The sequence below is a fragment of the Mastomys coucha genome, unplaced genomic scaffold, assembly GCF_008632895.1.
Source record: "Mastomys coucha isolate ucsf_1 unplaced genomic scaffold, UCSF_Mcou_1 pScaffold9, whole genome shotgun sequence".
NCBI classification, from domain to species: domain Eukaryota; kingdom Metazoa; phylum Chordata; class Mammalia; order Rodentia; family Muridae; genus Mastomys; species Mastomys coucha.
In genome coordinates, this window is record NW_022196915.1 from 37,049,774 (window position 1) to 37,063,565 (window position 13,792).

General features: G+C 41.1%; 1 pseudogene; it reads left to right on the forward strand.

Annotated features, from left to right (window-relative positions):
• The first annotated feature begins 1,881 nt into the window (after positions 1-1,881).
• Positions 1,882-3,291, forward strand: LOC116084934 (annotated as a pseudogene).
• Positions 3,292-13,792: the final 10,501 nt, after the last annotated feature.

Consider the following 13,792-nt stretch of genomic DNA (forward strand, 5'->3'; position numbering starts at 1 on the left):
ACATCAGTCAAAGAAAATACAAACTGTAAAAGAGTTCCTAACCCAACACATCCAGGAAAATTGAGACACAATAAAAAGACCAAACTGAAAAATTACAGGAATAGAAGAGGGTGAAAATTTCCAGTTCAATGGGACATAAAAATCTTCAACAAAATCATAGAAGAAAACTTCTCTAACCTAAAGAAAGAGATGACCATAAATGTACAAAAAGCATCAGAATATTAAGTAGATTGGACCAGAAAAGAATATCCTCCTACCACATAATAACCAAAACACTAAATATACAGAACAAAGAAATAATATTAATGGCTGTCGGGGAAAAAGGCCTTTCCAACCTTTCAGAATTAAACCTGATTTCTCAACAGAGACTCTAAAATTCAAAAGATCCTGGACAGATATCATGCAGACCCTAAGAGACCACAGATGCCATCCCAGGCTAGTACACTTAGGAAAACTCTCAATCACAATAGATGGAGAAACCAATATATTCCATGACAAAAGCAAATTTTAAAAATATCTTTGTATTAATCCAGCCCTACAGAGGATACTAGAAGGAAAGCTCCAATACAAGGAGGGTAAGCACACCAAAGGAAACACAAGAAATTACTCATCTCACAACAAACACACAAAAAAGGAGTCTCTCTCTCTCTCTCTCTCTCTCTCTCACACACACACACACACACACACACACACACACACACACACATATTTACCTCCAACAACAAAATAACAGATCTTCAATGGACTCAATTCCTCAATAAAAATACACAGGCTAACAGACTGAGTACACAAACAGGATCCATAATTCTGCTGCATACAAGAAACACACTTCAGCAACAAAGACAGAAACTACCTCAGAGTAAAGGGTTAGAAAAAAAATTTCCAAGCAAAGGGTCCCAAGAACAATCTGGAGTTGCCATTCTAATATCCAATAAAATAGACTTTAAACCAAAAGTAATCAAAAGAATGTGGAAGGACATCTCATATTCATCAAAGGAAAAATCCACAATGATGAAATCTAAATTCTGAACATCTATGCTCTAAATGCAAGGGCATCTACATTCCTAAAAGGAATTTTACTAAAGGACAAAGCACACACTGAACTTCACGCAATAGTAGTTAGAGGCTTCAACACTCTGTTCTCACAGTGGCCATGTCACTGAAAAAGAAACTAACAGAAATTATGAACCAAATGAATTTAAAAGACATCTACATGATATTTTACCTCAAAACAAAAAGAATATGCCTTCTCCTCAGCACCTCATGCAACTTTCTCCAAAAATGATCAAAATATCAGACAAAAAAAGAAGTCTCAAAAATACATTGAAATAATCTCATGCATTCTGTCAGGTCACCAGAGATGAAGCCACGACTTCTATGACAACAAAAGCAAAAGAAAGCACACATACTCATGGAAACGGAACAACTCTCTACTCCATGATGACTTGGTCAGAAAAGAAAAAAAGAAATAAAAGCCTTTCTAGAATTCAATAAAAATGAATGCACGGCATACCCAAGTTTATAGCACAAAATGAAACAATGTTAAGAAGAAAATTTATATCACTAAGTGCCTTTCATAAAGAAATTGGAGAGATCCTATACTAGCAACTCAACAACACACCTGAAAGCTCTAGAACAAAAAAAAGTAAACACACCCAAGAGGAGTAGATGGCAGGAAATAGCCAAAATGAAGGCTAAAAGCAACCAATTAGAAAAAAAAAAAAAAAAAAAAAAAAAAAAAAAAGAACCAACAATACCAAGAGCTGGTTCTTTGAGAAAATCAACAAGATAGATAAACCTCTAAACAAACTAAAGGACACAGAAACAGTATCCAAATTAACAAAATCAGAAAGGGAAATGGAGAGATAAGGCGAAGGCTGCTCATGTGGGGAAGCTTGGCCTGCTAGTAGATCAGTAATGGTCAGCAAGACTCAGAAAGTAGACCTGGGCCCACAACTCCCAGAGAAGAAGAGAAAGAAGAAGAAAAAGAGGGTGGTTGCAAATGTCTCAGAACCAGAGACTCAATACTCAGTCTTAAACAGCAATGATTATTTTATAGATGTTTCTCCTCCAAGAGCCATATCCCCTTCTAACAATGTGGGTGAGGTGCAGATCTCCAGGATGTCACTGAGCAAGAAAAAGAAGAAAAAAAAGTCCTGTAGCACTTTCTTAGAGGAGTACCTGGGGACTGAGCCTACACAAGCAAGACAGAAAAAGTCACCAAACCCAAGAAGGCAGGTCCTTGAGCAGTCAGCAGAAGGCCTCATCAGAGAGAAGAAAAAGAAGAGGTGGAAGTCCTTATCAAAGGCTGCCTCCCAAGGCTCAGGGCTGAAGACCTCCCCAGACCACAAGCATGCCAAGGAGGTAAGCAAAGCTGGTAGGAAGTCCAAAACACACAGGAAGGAAAAAAAGTTTCCTGACATGGAAGCCTTTCCTCCCCAGGACTCTTGGCTCTATGAGGCTGGAGATGCTCTGTGCTCATGCTTAGAGAAGGCAGAGGCTGAGGAACAGGCAACCTTGAGGCAGAAAAGGAAGGAGGGGAGCCCCAGAGATCACAGTATGAAGGAAAAGAAGAAGGAGGGAAACATCCCCCTGGTCAACTCCAGAATCTCCATGGAGAACAGCCTGAAGAAAGGGAGTAAGAAGTCAGTCAGAAGTGAAGCTTTGGAGTTCATCCCAATAGACAGCCTCAAGGCCCCTGGGAAGAAGAAAGTAAAATCCAAGAAGAAAGTGGAACAGCCAGTTGGTGAAGGGCTGACGGTGAAAAGGAAGAAAAAGGAGAAGAGGAAAGAGAGCAGAGTAAAGGAAGACCCCTTGGCAGGAGGAGAAAGAGGAGTCAGACACAGACTTGGAGGTAGTACTGGAAAAAAAGGCAACACGGATGAGACCTGCATAGGTCAGGTGACATGGAATGCCTTGCAAGAAGAGATTGATCGTGAGTCAAGCAAGACAGAGGTTTCAGAACCCAAAAAGTGGACGAGAACTAAGTTTGGACAGTGGGACACTGCCAGCTTTGAAAATGAAAAACAGAAGCTAAAATTCTTGAAGCTTATGGGTGGCTTTAGCATCTTTCTCTGTCATTCAGCCGCCCTCCCAGCATGGCTGTCAGGTCCAACAAGACTTCTGGACAAGAATTCTTCAGAAATGCTCCAGCAGAGCCTGCAGCAGGCCTATGACTGGGCTATGAGCTGGAAGTACAGCCCATGGGGCTGTCCTGGGCTTTAACTCTGAGGCCGCAAAGTCTTCTACATTGACCAGAACACCTCCAAGTCTATCAAGTTGCAAAATTAAATTTCATTGTCCTGTTCTTCAAACTGCATTTCTTGATCAGTTTTGCACCCAACAAGTTGACTTGAAATAGTCACCTGCACTTATTGTGCACCAATATTAACTGCTAAAGCCTCCTATTTTCTGTGTTAAACATTCCACCTCCTTGGGTGACAGTATTTTAATAGTAGCTAGCAGTTGTTGACACTTGGAGGGTCCTGACTAAATTGTTTTCCTTGCATTGATATACTTAAACCTAGTTATGGAATGGATGCTGTTCTCATCTCTATCAAGTGCAGGGATAAAGTAATAAAATGGCCCAGGGTCACCTTCTGTTAAGTGCCATCAAGAGTACATCACCCAGATTCACTCAATGATCAGTGGAGAAAGCAAATGTTATGCCATGACTTCCACAGGGGCCATGGCTTTGTTTTCCTTCTCCCTTATCAGGAGGTGGGTGTGGTGCCCCTGGCAGATATGGTTGAGCTTCCCCTCTGTAGCCAATATATCTCTGAGCTGGCTTCTTTTCAGCTGTTGTCATTCCATCTGACTGCTATGCTTGGATTTGATGTTGTTGTATTGGCTGGATCTCAAGGAATTTTGGACAGTAGGTAATCCTGTGTATGGACCCATGACAGATTCTCAGCAGCATGTTCTGTGTTTGTGTTCACTAGACAGAAGACCTTGGACACTTGTGTGATGAAATCAAAATCAAACATAAGCAGTGGAGAATAAGATACTTTGTCTGTTGCAAGCACCATACCCATCCCCGTTCTCCCCCTTCCCCCCCCCAAAAAACATAGCAATCTTCATGGAGGTCCAGATACAGAGACCCATCTGACATGATTTTCTCTTCCACCAGCTTTTGGCAGTCTGGTATCAAGGTTCAGATAAGGATATTTTCCTATGTCTTGGCCTGATCTCTCACAGGCAGAAACACTGGATGGGGATAGGGATAGGGGTGTTGTTGGTGAAGGGATTGATGCTGCACTTGGCCAGGATGTTCATTCACCCTTCCAGCACCATTGTCAGTGTTGGTGTCTTCATGCTGCAAGGAAGATGAGAGATAATTCCAGGCATTCCAGAGATGGGCGAAAACCCTCTCTATAACAAAGGAAACTTCTGTCAGTCCTTCAGAAAATCTTTGATGGCTTCATTCAACTCTGTAGTTGTTCCTGTATCACCCCCCCCTCCTTGGTAAGGAGATGCCCCTCAGGCCAGCTAGGGAAAAGGTGAAGTGTGCAGTACTGCCAAATGGGCAGCAGAGGTGATGCTGTGACTGAGGCAACTGCCTCCCCCCATTCCCTGTTCCCTGACCTGTGGACATAGGCCATATTGCAAAGACTTGTTTACATCACTTTCCTGGGTTCAACTTGGCCTTTTATAGATTTAACCTCAAGATTCAGAAAAGAAGACCACCTCCAATCTCAGATGACAGGATTCTGCATTTGAGTCAACTTCGAGACAAACCTCTCCTGGCCTTGGCGAACCCTGGGAACCAGCTGCATAACTCCAGTAGTTTGTCTTCCTCAGAGGTCACACTCCACTCTGAGCATGCCTTAACTCATCAAAAACTTGCACATTGCCATATCATTAACAGTAGATGGTTTTCTGTCTTATGTCACATATGCCTTGGAAACTGTCATCAAGGTGTGAGAGCTAGATCTTTTTCTTAGCTGTTACACATACCTCAGTGCTGAGGGACTTAATTTTGTAGCTTGGTACCTCAGCACTGACTTAGGTGCTCCACTTGCTCACCTTTCTCTAAGTAAAAAACTAAAGTCTGTAAGCAAAGGCAGTGGTAGGGCATCCTCAGAGTGAGTTCAGCCTAGTCTCTGCTTCTCACAAGTGTGGGGCACTTAATGCCTGTGTTTCTGTTAACCAGGCTCCAGTCCTACTGGCAATGGCTTGACCCCACCCCTTACCCCTTTTCCATGTATTGTACCCTCCCCAGAACCCTACAATCTTCTACCTGGTGTAGTCTATCTCCAAGGCACTGGGGGTGGGGGTCAGTGATCCAACACAGCCTTGAACTTTACTGTTTCTCTCTCTGACATTTCTTACCAGCTTCGTGGCACTCTAGCAAAATCCTTGTCCAACAGTCACCAAAATCTCATGGTTTCTACCACTTTGTTCTTCAGCTGATTTCTGTACTATATCCACTTGGACCCATGAGGCCCTGCCTTGAGGCTACCATGTATAGCCAAATTAACCTGTCAAAAGTCTCTCTCAGTTAGACACAGTTGTCCCCTGCTCTTAGTACTACTTGGGTTATGGCAGGCATGATACACACACCCAGCAGAAGGGAAATTAAAGTCACTAATCCCATGATGATGATGATGACAATGATGATGACGACGACGACGACGACGACGACGACGACGACGACGACGACGACAACGACGATGATTGGGTTTTTTTGAGACAGGGTTTCTTTGTGTAGCCCTGAAGACCAGGCTAGCCTTAAAATTCACAGAGATTCACCTGTCTCTGCCTCTGGAGAGCTGGGATTAAAGGTATGCATCACAACTGCCTGGCTTCAAGCCACCACTGGCTATCAGATAAATTTGAAATAAGATCCTTAATTTTCTGAGTAGGTTCTTTTTTTTTTTTATTTCTTTATTTATATGCGAATTTCTCCATTCCCAGTTTCCCCTCCAAAAAAACAAAAAAACAAACAAAAACAAACCCCTGTTGCCTCCCCCCTCCCCATGCCTGCCACCCCGCCCTCTCCCATTTTCTGGCCCTGGCATTCCCCTACACTGGGGCACAGAACCTTCACAGGGCCGAGGTCCTCTCTTCCTATTGATGATCGATTTTGCAATCCTCTACCATACACATGCTGCTTGAACAATCAGACCCCTCTATGTGCAGTCCTTGGTTGGTGGTTGAGACCCTGGGAGCTCCGAGGGTACTAGTTAGTTCATGTTGTTCGTCCTAAGGGGCTACAAACCCCTCAGCTCCATTGGTCTTTTCTCTAATTCCTTCACTGGGGACCCTGCATCTGAGTAGGTTCTTATCTTCACAAAATTCCCTAACTCATATGCAGCAGAAGAATTAGTATGGAAGAGACTTGGAAGACACCACAGCCACCTGGGAAAGAAAAGGACACAAGCCAAGAGCACAGGCAGCCTTCAGAAGCCATGCAGCATCTCTTTCCACCAGTGTCTACAAAAGAACTTAGAGGCCGTGACACCTTGACCTAGCCCAGAGAAACCAATGAGTTCTGACCAACAGCAGTCAGACAGTAAAACCACAGGAAGTCACTGTGCTTGTAATTTGTTAAAGTAATAAGAATTAGGAATGACTGACAGATGGAAATGAGGCACCCTATTTTTTATTTCCTAAAAGTCTCTTTGCATGTCCTTCACAGGGGGAGTAGATGCCATTGTGGAGGAAGGCTTCAGAGACTGGCCTGTCAATAACACTTCTGCCCAGGTCAGCAGATTGATTCAGGAGCCCTGTGGTGCATATATCTCATGTGAGGCTAAGCTAAGGTTAACACAGAAGTACTGAGAATTCACCAGACAAATGTAAGGCATTATGCTGTTCAACCTGGGCAGCCTTGAGTCAGGAGAGTAACTTTAAAGGATTATTTGTGAATTTACCAGTTATTTTTCAAAGAATTAGCATCCCAGTCAAAGTGACATATAAAATAATTTTAGTGGGAATAGTTTTGTGAAATAAAGGCCACTTGGGAGTATCTGAACAGCACCACAGTGCATTCTGGGTTCTGGCATGTTTGTTCAAAGCAAGAGGAAAGACATTTTTAGCATCTGGTTTTTGTTTTTGAGACTGGGGCTCATATATCCCAGACTAGCTGCAAACATGTAACTGGAGACCTTGATCAGGTCTTGATCTTCCTGTCTCTACTATTGGGATTATAGGTCTGTACCATGGCCCTCTGTTAATGTGGGCCTTGTGTCTGCCAGGCAAGCATTCCACTAAGTGAGCCATATCCTTAGCCTCATCTGTTCATTTTTGGTTTGGTTTTTATTTTAAGAAATTACTCAGTTCCTTGGGCTGAAAGGTACTCTCATCAGATTGGCCCCAAATGTGTGTACAGTAGCAACCCTGGTCTTAAACTAGTAAAGATATAAGTATATGTACAAATACATATGTATGTGTGTGTGTGTGTGTGTGTGTGTGTGTGTATACATACATTTATGAGTTTATAACTTCTACTTTCTGAGGTTAGTCATGTTTCAGAATAAAGATAAATAAAATCCATGCCTAAAGCAAAAGAAAAAAGAAAGAAAATGGAGAGATAATAACAGAAACAGGGAATTTAAAAAAATCATTAGATCTTATTTCAAAAGCTTATACTCAACAAAACTGGAAAATCTCGATGTCATAGATGATTTTCTAGGCAGATATCACATACCAAAGTTAAATCAAGATCAGGTAAACTATTTAAACAGTCCCATAACCCCATAACCCCTAAAGAAATAGAAGCAGTCATTAAAAAACCTCACAACAGGTCTGCACCCACAGCTGATCCTGTGCCACAGCACTACATACCTAAATACCACAGGGAGAAAGCTGGTCTCCCAGGACTGCAGACACACCTGTGAGCATAGGTAAGCCCACCACTTCTACTCATAGAGACGCCCCCCACCCCAGAACCCTCAGGACACAGGAACCAAGGAGCAGCCTAGGACAGGATCCTTTCAGTTTCCATCTATGTAGGGAGCTAATCCTGTGCCATAGCACTCCATATACAAATACCATCAAGAAAGAGGTGGTCTCCTAGGAGTGCAGACACACCTATGAACACAGATAAGACCACCACTTCTCTTCAAATTCCTGGCCAAAGAGGGACCTGCCCAGAGCCATCAGGACACAGGAAGCAAGGAACAGCCTGGGACAGGATCCTTCCTGTTTCCATCAGCATCCCAAAGCTGACACTATGCCACAGCTCTCCATTACCAAATTCCTCCAGGAAAGAGCTAGTCTCCAGGAGTACAAACACAAAGGCTTGCAGGAGGGACAAGCCACAGTCAGAGACAGGAAGACCAGCTAACACCAGAGATAACCAGATGGCAAGAGGCCAAAATCATAAGCAACAGAATCCAAGGCTACTTGGCATCATCAGAACCAAGCTCTCCCACCACAGTGAGCCCTGGATACCCCAACACAACAGAAAAGCAAGACTCTGATATAAAGTCAGATTCACGATGATGATAGAGGACTTTAAGAAGGGCATATCATTCCCTTAAAGAAATAGAAGAGAACATGGGTAAACAGCTAGAAACCATTAAAGAGGTAACACAAAAATTCCTTAAAGAATTACAGAAAAATACAATTAAGCAGGTAAGGTATTGAATAGAACTATCCAAGATCTAAAGATAGAAAATGAATCAGAAAAGAAATCACAAAGGGAGACAACCCTGAAGCTACAACGCCTAGAAAAGAGATCAGGAGTCATAGATGAACATATCACCAACAGAATACAAGAAATAAAAGAGAGAATCTCAGATTCAGAAAATACCATAGAAAACATTGACACAGCAGTCAAAGAAAATGCAAAATGCAAAAAGATCCTAACCCAAAACATCCAGGAAATCCAGGACACAATGAGAAGACCAAACCTAAAGATAAGTATAGAAGAGAGTGAAGATACCTAACTTAAAGGGAAAGTAAATATCTTCAACAAAATTATAGATGAAAATTTCCTTAACCTAAAGAGAGAGATAACCATAAACATAAAGGAAGCCTATGGAACTCCAGATAGATTGGACCAGAAAAGAACCTCCTCCCATCACATAATAATCAAAACACCAGATGAACAAAACAAAGAAAGAATATTAAAAGCAGTAAGGGAAAAAGGTCCAAGTAACATAAAGGCAGACCTATAAGAATTAGACCAGACTTCTCACCAGAGACTATAAAAGCCAGAAGATCCTGGCCTGTAGTCATACAGACCCTAAGAGACCACAAATGCCAGCCCAGGCTACTATACCCAGCAACCATCTCAATCACCATAGATGGAGAAACCAAGATATTCCATGACAAGATGAAATTTACACAGTATCCAGCCCTACAAAGGATAATAGTTGGAAAACTCCAACACAAGGAGGGAAACTACACCTTAGAAAAAGCAAAAAAGTAATCTTCTTTCAACAAACCCAAAAGAATATAAACACATAAGTCCACATCTAACAAGAAAAATAACAGGAAGCAAAAATCACTTTTCCTTAATATCTCTTAACATCAATGGACTCAATTACCCAATAAAGAGACATAGAATAACAGACTGGATACTTAAACAGGACCAAGAATTTTGCTGCATACAGGAAACATACCTCAGTCTCATAGACAGACACTACCTCAGAATAAAGGGCTGGAAAGCAATTTTCCAAGAAAATGATCCCAAGAAACAAGCTGGAGTAGTCATTCTAATATTAAACAAAATCTACTTTCAACCAAAGTTTATCAAAAAGGATGAGAAAGGACACTACATACTCATCAAAGGAAAAATCTACCAAGAAGAACTCTCAATTCTGAACATCTCTGCTCCAAATATTAGAGCATACACATTCATAAAAAAACTTTACTAAAGCTAAAAGCACACATTACATCCATCTCACACAATAATAGTAGGTGACTTGAACACCCCACTCTCATCAATGGACAGATCATGGAAACACAACTTAAACAGAGACAAATTGAAACTAACAGAAGTTACAGACCAAATAGATTTAACAGATGGCTATAGAACATTTCATCCTAAAACAAAAGAAGATACCTTTTTCTTAGCACCTCATGGTACCATCTCTAAAATTGACCATATACTCAGTCACAAAACAGTCCTCAAAAAGAATGAACAAAAACAGGAACTGGTTCTTTGAGAAAATCAACAAAATAGACAAACCCTTAGCCAGACTGATTAAAGGGCACAGAGACATTATCCTAATTAACAAGATCAGAAATCAAAAAGGAGACAAAATAACAGAAACTGAGGAGATTCAAAAAAATCATGAGTTCCTACTACAAAAGCCTATACTCAACAAAACTGGAAAACCTGGATAAAATGGGAAATTTTCTACACATATATCAGGTAACAAAGTTGAATGAAGATCAGAAAAATGATTTAAACAGTCCCATATCCCCTAAGGAAATAGAAATAGTCATTAATAGTCTCCCAACCAAAATAAGCCCAGGACCAGATGGGTTCAGTACAGAGTTTTATTAGACTTTCAAAGAAGACCTAATACCAATACTCCTCAAACTATTCCACAAAATAGGAACAGAAGGTACTCTACCCAATTTATTCTATGAAGCCACAATTACTCTGACACCTAAACCACACAAAGACCTAACAAAGAAAGAAAACTTCAGACCAATTTCCCTTATGAATATCAATGCAAAAATACTCAATAAAATTCTTGCAAACTGAATCCAAAAACACATCAAAACAATCATCCATCATGATCAAGTAGGCTTCATCCCAGGGATGCAGGGATGGTTCAATATATGGAAATCCATCAACATAATTCACTATATAAAAAAACTCAAAGAAAAAAACAAATGATCATTTCATTAGATGCTGAGAAAGCATTGGACAAAATTCAACACACTTTCATGGTAAAAGTCTTGGAAAGATCAGGAATTCAAGGCCCACACCTAAACATAGTAAAAGTAATATACAGCAAACCAGTAGCCAACATCAGACTAAATGGAGAGAAACTTGAAGCAATCCCACTAAAATCAGGGACTAGACAAGGCTGTCCACTCTCTCCCTATCTGTTCAATATTGTACTTGAAATCCTAGCCAGAACAATTAGACAACAAAAGGAAATCAAAGGGATACAAACTGGAAAGGAACAAGTCAAAAATATCACTATTTGCAGATTATATAATAGTATACTTAAGTGACCCCACATATTCCAACAGAGAACTCCTAAACCTGATAAACAACTTCAGAAAAGGTGTTTACAGCCCCTTAGGAGGAACAACAATATGAACTAACTAGTACCCTCAGAGCTTCCAGGGACTAAACCACCAACCAAAAAGTACACAGGGTGGGACTCATGGGTCCAGCTACATATGTAGCAGAGGATGGCCTAGTGGGTCATCAATGGGAGGAGAGACTCTTGGTCCTGTGAAGGTTCTATGCCCCAGTATAGGAGAATGCCAGGGCCAAGAAGCAGGAGAGGGTGGGGTGGTGAGCAGGGGGAGGGGGAAGGGAACAGGGGGGATTTTTTATTTTATTTTATTTTTTTCTGAGGTGAAACTGGGAAAGGAGATATAATTTGACATGTAAATAAGGAAAATATTTAATTAAAAAACAAAAATAAACAAATAAATAAATAAATAAATTTTTAAAAAAACAGGCCTCAAAAGATACCAGAAAATTGACATAATTCCATGCATCCTATCAGATCACCATGGACAAAGGCTAGTTAGTCTTCAATAGCAACAAAAAGAACAGAAAGCCCATATTCAAATGGATGCTGAACAATGTTCTACTCAATGATAACTTGGTCAAGGCAAAAATAAAGAAAGAAATTAAAGACTTTTTAGAATGTAATGAAAATGAAGGCACAACATACCCAAACTTATGAGACACGATGAAAGCAGTGCTAAGAGAAAAACTCATAGCTCTGAGTGCCTCTAAAAAGAAACTGGAAAGAACACACACCAGCAATTTGACAGCACACCTGAAAGCTCTAGAACAAAAAGAAGCAAATTTACACAAGAGGAGTAGAGGGCTGGAAATAATCAAACTCAGGGCTGAAATCAACCAGGTAGAAACAAAAAGAACTATACAAAGAATCAACCAAACCAGGAGCTGGTTCTTTGAGAAAATCAACAAAATAGATGAACCCTTAGCCAGACTAACCAGAGGGCACAGAGACATTACCCTAATTAACAAGATCAGAAAACGGAGATATAACATCAGAAACTGAGGAAATTTTAAAAATCAGCAGATCCTACTGCAAAAGCCTATACTCAACAAAGCTGGAAAATCTGGATGAAATGGACAATTTTCTAGACAGATACCAAATACCTAAATTAAACCAAGATCAGATAAATCATCTAAACAGTCCTGTAACCCTTAAAGAAATAGAATCAGTCATTAAAAGTCTCCCAACCAAAAAAAAATCCAGGACCAGATGGGTTTAGGGCAGAATTCTTTCAGACCTTCAAAGAAGATCTAATACCAATACTCTTCAAACTATTCCACAAAGTAGAAACAGAAGAAACACTACCCAATTCATTCTATGAAGCCACAGCTAGTCTGATACCTAAACCATGCAAATGCCAAACAAAGAAAGAGAACTTCAGACCAATTTGGCCTGTGAATTTCTCTTAGGAATATCAATGCAAAAAATACTCAATAAAATTCTTGCAAACTGAATTCAGGAACACATCAAAAACACCATTAGCCACAAACAAGTATCATTCATCCTTGGATTGCAGAAATGGTTCAATATACAAAAATCCATTTACTATATAAATAAACTCAAGAAAAAGTCACATGATCATTTAAGCCTTTGGCAAAATATACCTCTTCATGTTAAAAGTCTTGGAGAGATCAGGAATTCATAGCACATATCTATAATAAAAGCAACATACACCAAAACAACAGCAACTATCAAATTAAATAACGAGAAACTTGAAGCAACCCCACTAAAATCAGAGACTAAACAAGGCTGCCCACTCTCTCCCTAGTTTCTCAATATAGTGGTTGTCTTCTAGCCAGAGCAATAAGACAACAAAAGGAGAGCAAGGAGATATGAATTTTAAAGGAAAAAGTCAAGGTATGGCAATTCTCAGATGATATAGTATATATAAATGATGGCCAAAATTCTACCAGAGAATTCCTACAGCTGATTGTTGGGCACAGCCATGACACTGCAGGTGGTAAACCGGGCACCAAGCTCCGCTGCACCACCATGGCAGCGCCACGCCAGGCACCGGGTGCCGCTGGGCAGTGCAGATAGGAAAGGGATTGGCAAGGATGACTAGAGAGTCCTGCCAGAGATCCAATACTCTGAGGCTCGGACTTGAGTATCTGTTAGCATCTGCCACAGGACAGGCGTCTGCATCCTAGTCTCCAGAGAGCGGAGAACAGCTGAGTCACAGGTTCTAGCTCCTTGGGCATTCAGGCTGGACAACGTGGAGGAGCTGAGAACGAATTTGGGGCCCCAGAGCAGCTCAGTCCGCCCTGAGGCAAAAGGGAAAGGTGGGCAGGAAGCGGCTCCCCGGTGGTTCGGGTATTGGTGGTTCGGGTATTGGCAGGTGTGAGCAGGGGCATAAGAGTTCTCAGTCTGGTCTGGCTGCAAGCGCCAGGCCCACACGGTCTAGACCCCTTTCGGGTCTAGCCGAAAGGAGGCAATGCTTATTTGTAAGATGTTTTATCATAGAAAGGAGAGAGAAGAGATAGGAAAGTAGGGACCCGCCATCTCCACGTGGCCAGCAAGGAGAAGGGGAAGGGAAGAGGAGAAAGTAAAGAAGAGAAGAGAAAGTAAAGAAGAGAAGAGAGCCGGGCGGTGGTGGCGCACGCCTTTAATCCTAG